The 7,961-nt window shown below is 43.5% G+C and overlaps 1 long non-coding RNA gene across 1 annotated transcript; it reads right to left on the reverse strand.

The window, feature by feature from the left end:
- Positions 1 to 299: 299 nt before the first annotated feature.
- On the reverse strand, positions 300 to 7,382 carry LOC135114455 (uncharacterized). Its single transcript, XR_010275508.1, has 2 exons — positions 6,013 to 7,382; positions 300 to 1,056 (listed from the first exon to the last, which is right to left on the reverse strand). It is a non-coding gene; the product is annotated as an uncharacterized LOC135114455 (long non-coding RNA).
- Between the last annotated feature and the right edge of the window lie 579 nt (positions 7,383 to 7,961).

Genomic DNA, 7,961 nt, shown 5'->3' on the forward strand with positions numbered 1-7,961 from the left:
AAAAACAAAGGAAAATGATCTCACGGTGGTAGTAATAACATACACGTTTAACATCCTGGCTCTCATAACTTATTCGTGGTTATGTCAAGCATGAATTAATTTCGGTCTGTTTGTGCTTGGTTACATCTTTGATAATCAGGATATTTGATTTAAAAGTTATTAATATGTAGTTCCATTTTCTTAAAAGTTTCAACATTCTCTTCGCTTCACAATCATAGAAAATATTAAGGGTTACAGTTGTCATTAATTTGTATTTGCCATTTTTTGCCAAGTTTGTTGGAAGCGACACACATGAAGCCTTATTTTCACATAGTACGTGATATTTATTTATTTTTTTTTCCACTACAGTTTCACTAAATTTCACATCAATTCAACCCGAAGCTGTTGAGTCATCATTGTGGCGCGGTACTAATGAGGAAGAGGAGATGCGTAAATGAAAGCGATGACGTCTCTGAGTCACAGTTTTAATCACTTAATTCGGATTCACTTTAATTAATCACTTACCTGTCTAACCGTCCCTTCTCTGCTTAATCAACACTGGCTCTTCCTCATATTTCACTAGCCTTAGCCTCTTCTCTACCTCAATAAACAGACTTCTCATCTTTCACACCTTCATATCTCTTATATACTTTAACGTGTTTTCCTTTCCTTCACATTTCCCTATCCTTAGTGTTTATCCTTTCATTTATTGCCTCCATCTTACTTAACTCTCTTATCCAGCGCATCTCTCCTTTTCCACTCTAACAGCAGACACACAGTTCGCTACTTTCAAAAAAATCTTTACCCATCTTCTATCCTGATCCTTCCCCTAACATTACCCCAATCCCCCCACGAACATTACCCCATCCCGTAACATCCCTTCATCTCATCCCACGCCACATAACCCACGCCTTTCCTCAGCTGCGCTTCCAAGAACGTAATCACAGTATCGTCTTGGTCCGCTCATTAGCCTCGCCTTGTTGGGTTCTTGCTTGAGTCCCGCTGAAGTCTTTGCCTTAGCGACGAGTTGTGGCACGTTCTTGCTACGCTGCGCCGCTCCTACCTCCCCTACGCTTGCTGGAAAGGCGCACTACTCAGCACTGTTCTTGGGGACCATTACCAGTGGTGCTTAAGTGTTTGTGTCTTAGTCAATATCACTCCTATGTAGCTGTACTGGCTAAAGTGCATTGGTCAGGAACGCATCACCACGTCAGATGAGCACAGCCTCCTCACTCATTTTGTTTATTAATTTATTTTCTTATTTTTTGCTGATAACGTTTGACAGATGGGAATTTTTTGGGGTTAATTTATGTTATTTATTAGTAAGTTACCATCATGTGTGTGTGTGTGTGTGTGTGTGTGTGCTGGTGCTATCCGCAAACTGAGCCTTATTATAGTGAACAGTGAAAATTTGAGACACAGGCAGACAGACAGACAGACAGACAAACACAGAGGGTGCACTCCTAGTAATATTGATAAACCAGGTCAAGTTCATCTTTATGTACACAACTGGCAGCCGGTAATGTGTTCCTGGAAAAAAAAAGTTCAGTGATGACCTGTATGGATATATGTAGAGAGAGAGAGAGAGAGAGAGAGAGAGAGAGAGAGAGAGAGAGAGAGAGAGAGAGAGAGAGAGAGAGAGAGAGAGAGAGAGAGAGAGAGAGAGAGAGAGAGAGAGAGGTGACAGCCCCGACACACGCTCAAGTAACACATTTACGGGACGGCAAAGTTCACCCCATAAAGGTCACAGGTCAAATGAAGCGGTAAAGGCTTGGCGAGGGTCACCGCCCCCCGCCTTCCCCCTGCCACTGAGAGGAGAATCTCGTCGGCGTGGGGGCGCGTCTCTTCCCATTTTCTTTGTTACTCCCAGATTTTATGAGGCACTTATGTGGTCCATCAAACACTTGGTCTCCCATGAAGGGTTTTAAGAGTAGCCGCAGCACATAACGCTCCTCCATTACTCCCAATCTGTGTGTGTGTGTGTGTGTGTGTGTGTGTGTGTGTGTGTGTGTGTGAATAATTTTTTTATCTATTTTTCTCTATTTCTTGGCATTTTGTTAATACTTTGCTTTTTTTATCATTATATGTTTGGTGGATGTTTAGTGAAAGAAAAGACTTAAAATGGATAAATTTATATCTATATTATCCGGTGTATTTACTTCGCATTTTAGCAGATGTGTCATTAAAGTAACTGTGTGTGTGTGTGTGTGTGTGTGTGTGTGTGTGTGTGTCGTACAGTCTCCTCCTCGTCACCGCCATTTTCTTTCACTTCCTTCAGCTTCCCTCCTCTTCCTTCCTGCGCGCCTCTGTCCTCCTCTCATAAATCTCCTCGTCTTTCTAAGCTTTCGTCTCATATACGTTATCTCTCCCCCTCTCATCCTCCTTTCTGCTCACGGAAAATAATTCTAAAAGGGTCCTCACTCCCATGTCCCCCTCCTTTCTTCCTTCCTTAGTCTCCTTATCCTCTTTTCTCTCCCTCCCCTCTCCCTTCCTCCCCCCACTCGCACTATACCGTCAAAAATAGATATCAATTTGCATAATAACTCTCTTTTTTCACGGTGCTCCCTAGAAAGTATCCTCCAAGCTTTCTCTTCTGTTCTTTAAAGGTCTGGCACGAGCCTCCTCCACTGGCCCGCGCATGTCTCCTTTCCACTTGATCCTCCTTGTCACGGGATTCTTAGGGCAGCGAAAATGGTCATCTTACAAGTGTTCGATGTATAAGCCAGTATATAAATACAGCTTGTTTGGATGTTAAAACTTAATGAAGTAAAAAATTATTGCTCTCGCCTTTCTTTTCTTCTTCTTCTTCCTCCTCCTCCTCCTCCTCCTCCTCCTCTTCCTGCGACCTTACTTTTCTGTATCACTTTAATTTTTCATAACTGATTAAAAGTGATGAATGACGTCAATATTTTATATACAAAAAAAGAAAAAGAAAAATATGCACATAATTCTGGTCACCGCTCCTCGGCATGCCAGTATAGTCAATATTTTTTCCATTTTTTTTTTTCAGTGAAGGGTGACGCTGATGATGGCAATAATGATGAAATTAAATGCGATAGAGCTTCAAGCAAGGAAAACCGTAATAATTTCACTCAAAATGATCTTGAGAAATACTGACTGCAATTACGCAAACTAAAATATGAATATGACCAAGTTCGCTTCTTTTACATTAGAAAATATTGTTCAGTAAAAATTCTAACATGCAAAAGTAAACATATGACCTTAAAATTGTGCACCAAAGCAAACGGTCAAGTTTGAGAAAGACGTCGGAGAAAAATATTGGAAGAAAACTCCTAACAAAATTTATCGGACCGTGAATAACAACAGCTTACCGGTAAACCCTGAAGTGACCCTAGAGTGGCTTCACAACAGTCACTGGCTACACCACGTTCTCCTACACACATCCCATGACGCATGTTAAGAAGTAAAAGATAGCAAATACACAAGTTACAAGCGAAATCGTGCTCTACAAATATGAAACACACTGCAGTATACAAAGACAGGGACACAGAAGGGAGTAACTACGTGGTGGAAGGCGGCTGTTGTTGATCCACATAAATATAAGCTCACTCCTTCGCCACGCTGGATGGATGAACGACCGGCCGCTTAAAGAATCTGTTTGTGTTCTTAGGTGTCAACTGCAGCAGATGAGGCAGAAGCGGCACCTGCTCGCCTTATTAGGGTCACAGCAGGGCCTTCTCTAAGTACTTTTGTCATTAAGGAGTCGTTAGCAGTCAGTAATTCCCGCACTCGTAGCCAGATAATGCGGCTTTGGCTTTAATTGTCTATTGCAAAAGTGAGTTTAAGTTTGTGTAAAAGTCAGCGCAAACACTTAAGCATAAAGTTACACGCGCTGGTGTTTTTTCGTACTTAAACTTCCACTTAGACTCAACATCTCAAATTCAGTATAGATTTGTGTGAATATTCATTTGTTGCCTGGGCTTCGTCCTCCTAGTTGCTCTTGCCTTCCTGTCAGCTTCATAAAAGTCAATAAATCTGCTGTTGTTTGTCCTTCCTTTGTGTTCCCTTGTGTTCATGTGCGTCACTTCAGTACTGCTCACGCCAACCACTTCCCCTCGCCATGCACGCCTCGTACTCGTATATTAACATTACGCCACTAGACGAGTATTATTCATGATTGCAACGTGTCTTGAAGGGCAAATAGCGCCCCCCCCACCTCTCTCTCTCTCTCTCTCTCCCTCTCTCTCTCTCGTTTCACCATCTCGCCCTTTAAGTGATGAAGAGACATCGTTATTGCCTCTGTCACGTTTCCGCTTCCAGGAAAGGAGAAGGAGGAGGAGGAGGAGGAGGAAGTAGAGCAGTGAGGAGGAGGAGGAGGAGGAGCAGGAGGAAGACGACACAGATATGAGGAAGGAGGAGAAAAGTGAGAGCTAATAAGATAAGAAAAGGCAAGGAACAGGTAAAATATGAAAGATTCGTGAGAGGACGAGCTCATGAAAAGATGAAAAAATGGAGAAAATGCAACAGTCAAACGCACGCAAGGGTAAACAACACGAGTGACAAAAACATAGTGGTGAAAGAAGAGGGGGTGAGAGGGGCTTGCAAGGAGGATTCACGTTAATAATACGAAGAAAAAAGAATATACGTGGAAGGTCAAGGAGAGGGAGGAAGAGAGAGGAAGAGAGAGGAAGAGAGAGGAAGAGAGATTACACCACCAGACTCAGTTACAATGCGAAATGACAAGTTGACAACAATAAACACGAAAAAAAAGAAAAACAGAGAAGGAAGAAAGGAAAGAAGAATAAAAAAAAAACTGATAAGAAGCAGAGTAAAAACACAAAACACACAGGACGGTAAAGAAATGGAGGAAGGGAAAAGCAGCCTGGAGTGAAAAATCAAAAGAGGCAAGTCATTCTGCGGGTCGTTTTCCTCCTGAGCAATATATTTACTCAGTTTCCATGGTGACCTGAGGGCCGGGGAGGGCTTGGAGGCAGAGGAGGAGAAGGAGAAGAAAAAAGAAAGAAAAAAGTAGGAAGGTAGGAGGAGGAGGAAGGGATGGACACAGGAGAGAAAGGAAAGGGAGGTAGGAAAGGATGGATATTGTACACGAGAAGGAGGTAGAAAGTAAGGAGGGAGGAGGAGAAGGAGAAAGAGAATTAAGGATGGACAGGGACTGAGGAAATGGAGAAAGGAGAAACTTAGGAGGAGGAGGATGAGGAGGAGAAAAGTATAGGCTGGACACTAGAGGGAGTACAAGGGAAGAAAATAGAAGAAAAAAACGAGGTAGAGGAGGAAGAGGAGGAGGAGAGTGAGACGAGGAGTAGGAGGAAGAAGAAGAAGGAACAAAAGACTAGGAGAGGAAAGGGTAAACACGTGAGGTGGACAGAGACTGGGAGAGCGGAGAACGGAAAGAGGAAGTAGAGGAGGAAGAGGAAGGAAGAGGAGAGACAAGTATAAAGACTGAGGGGGAGGACAGGGACCGAAGCTGCCCACACCAACACCAATACGAGGTACTGAATGGCCCTCAGACGTCCAAGTGGGGATCATTTGAGCCTCGGAAAGTAGGGAACCCATGCTCTCCCCTTCTTCTCTCCTCCCCTGACCCTAAAACCCCGAGGACACACTGTGAACTGAGTTTGAACCCAAGAGAAGGAAACGAGATGCAAACTTTTCGCTCGTTTGGTTTCCGTGGTGCGGCACTCCAGCTCCACAGATTTGTCGGTCTGGAAGGCATTAGGGGAACGCCGACCCGAGGGAGAGCAATAGGAAAAAAACATGTGTTGTCTTGAGAAAATAGGGAAGAAGGATGCAAAAAAAAAAAGTGCTTTCCGTAATGGACAAAGTAGAGTGAAAAAAAAAAAAGTTGGTGTGTTGAGGAATGGGAGAGAAAGATGAAAGGACGAAAGCAATAGGAAAAACAAAACACGTAGAGTGTCTTAAGGGAAGAGAGGAGGAGGAGTGGAAAAAAGGGAAAGGAGTGTCTTCAGGAATAGAGAAAGGAGTACCTTGAAAAAACAAAACAAAAAAAACAAAGGAAGATGGAAAGAAGACTGAAAGGACGAGACTACTAACTGTTGGTGTGACGCAAGGCTGTGGGCGGGTGTGGCTTCCGCTGCCCTACTGCCACAGCTGGAATGGTCACTCGTGCTGTCATGGCTGGAAAGGGCGACTGTCGCGATGGGGGGCCATAGAGCTGTTGTGGCGGCAGATAGAGGCTGAGGGACTAGACGTGTGGGCCGCCTGGGGGGAATATAAAAAAGGATTGTACAAAGAGCGGAATGTGACTCAAGAAGCAAAGTATCGGGGCGCCTTATCTCAGGAATTGTTTTGTACTCTGGCACCGATTCTTTAGTCCTTGGTTAAACCCGATTTTGTTCTTTGTTTATGGAGGTCATCCTTGCGTCTGCCTCCTCCTTCATATAGGTTATGAAAATAGTCTGCTACCGTTTCACATTCTGCTTGGAAAAATAATGAGGTGTATATGTATAAAATAATTTTTATGGTAATACGAAGCGTACATAAGTTCCTAATTAGTATTCAGTATTCAGTATAAAGCTATTTACCGGAACTATTATCATTTTTCCTAGTGTGTGTGTGTGTGTGTGTGTGTGTGTGTGTGTGTGTGTGTGTGTATTTCCAATGTGTAGTAATTAATCGAAATAGCATGTCATAAAAGCATCCAAGAGATAAAGAAGCTCTGGCGTCCTCTTCAAGACACAAAGGCTGATCAGACTATACGCAGCGTGCCAGGTCGCGCGGCCACCAAAGAAGACACCAAGCAGAGCACTTAGCGGCTTCGTCGGGGCACAGGGGACGAGAAATGGAAGGGAGGCGTCGGTCCAGTGGCGATCCCTTTGTTCCCGCCAGACTTTCCTTACACCAGAGTCAGCAGTCAACAATCGACGAACAAAGCGTTTCTTTGTTTCTCTCATTGAATAGAGTGGCTCCCTTTTACTGCTCGGCTTTGTAAATCACATTGTCCTTGCCATTATCGCTGTCTACTTTTTACCTCAATCCATAACGAACAGAACCTGTCTCACCGCCCCACCACCGTCATTTCTCAGCGGATCAACTCTTGCTTCATCACCATCGCGCCCCTCTGCTGGTGACTCGTGTGCTGGAAATCTGGTCTTCAGTTTTCTTCTTTTGCTAGTTAAGCAGTCGCAGTAGTGGCCACACATACTATTCCGTACCTATAAAGAAAAAAGATCTCTGTAATTGTCCCACTGTGCATGGTCTATTATCTTTTCCTGTCTAGAGGAAGCAGTTGATGACAATGGATAAGGAGCAACATTCGCCTTTGCTCCATTGCACCCCTTAGCTTGGATTAAATACTGTAACTTATCACAAACTGTCTTATGAGGGCTAAAAGATGTGCTGCAGTTTTTCTGTTTATCCACTGATTTCTTTTACGTTTAAGATGAAATGCCCGATGTGTACTATTTCTTGCTCCTAAATGTAAGCGTCTCCTAACCAAGTTGGTGGTGTTGATACACTAACAGATGATACCAGGTGATTCACCTTTGATTATTCCGTGATCCAGAAAAAAAAAAAAAGATTTTCTTCGTATGTTGTCACCTGTGCAGGGAGAAAGATACCGTGGAAAACACTGGACTGAGATATAATGGGCTACTTTGACACTAATGGGTAAGGTAGTTATCTTAACTTGAATAGACTGGTCATGGTATCGATACTGGCGGATATGTGACTTGTAGCGATAGAGTGATGGGTCATTTGAATCAACAGTGAGAGATGGGTTACTGGCGCCATTACGGAGGGACGGGACACGGGACACGGGCTTCTACATTGATTGACGAGTCACTTGATCCGAGGCTGAGGGAAGAAAGGGCCACTGCTGCCACTTGTGAGAGGCGTGGCAATACTGACCACGTTAGGCTGAGGAAGGAAGTTATTTGGACATGAATTTATGGAGTAAGACATGAAGAAAGTATAAAAAAATAAGAAACAAAGCAGACAATCGATTTAGATCAGAAAAGCAAACAACCAAGAGATAGCAAAAG

Source organism: Scylla paramamosain, chromosome 27 (genome assembly GCF_035594125.1).
Source record: "Scylla paramamosain isolate STU-SP2022 chromosome 27, ASM3559412v1, whole genome shotgun sequence".
Lineage (NCBI taxonomy): Eukaryota > Metazoa > Arthropoda > Malacostraca > Decapoda > Portunidae > Scylla > Scylla paramamosain.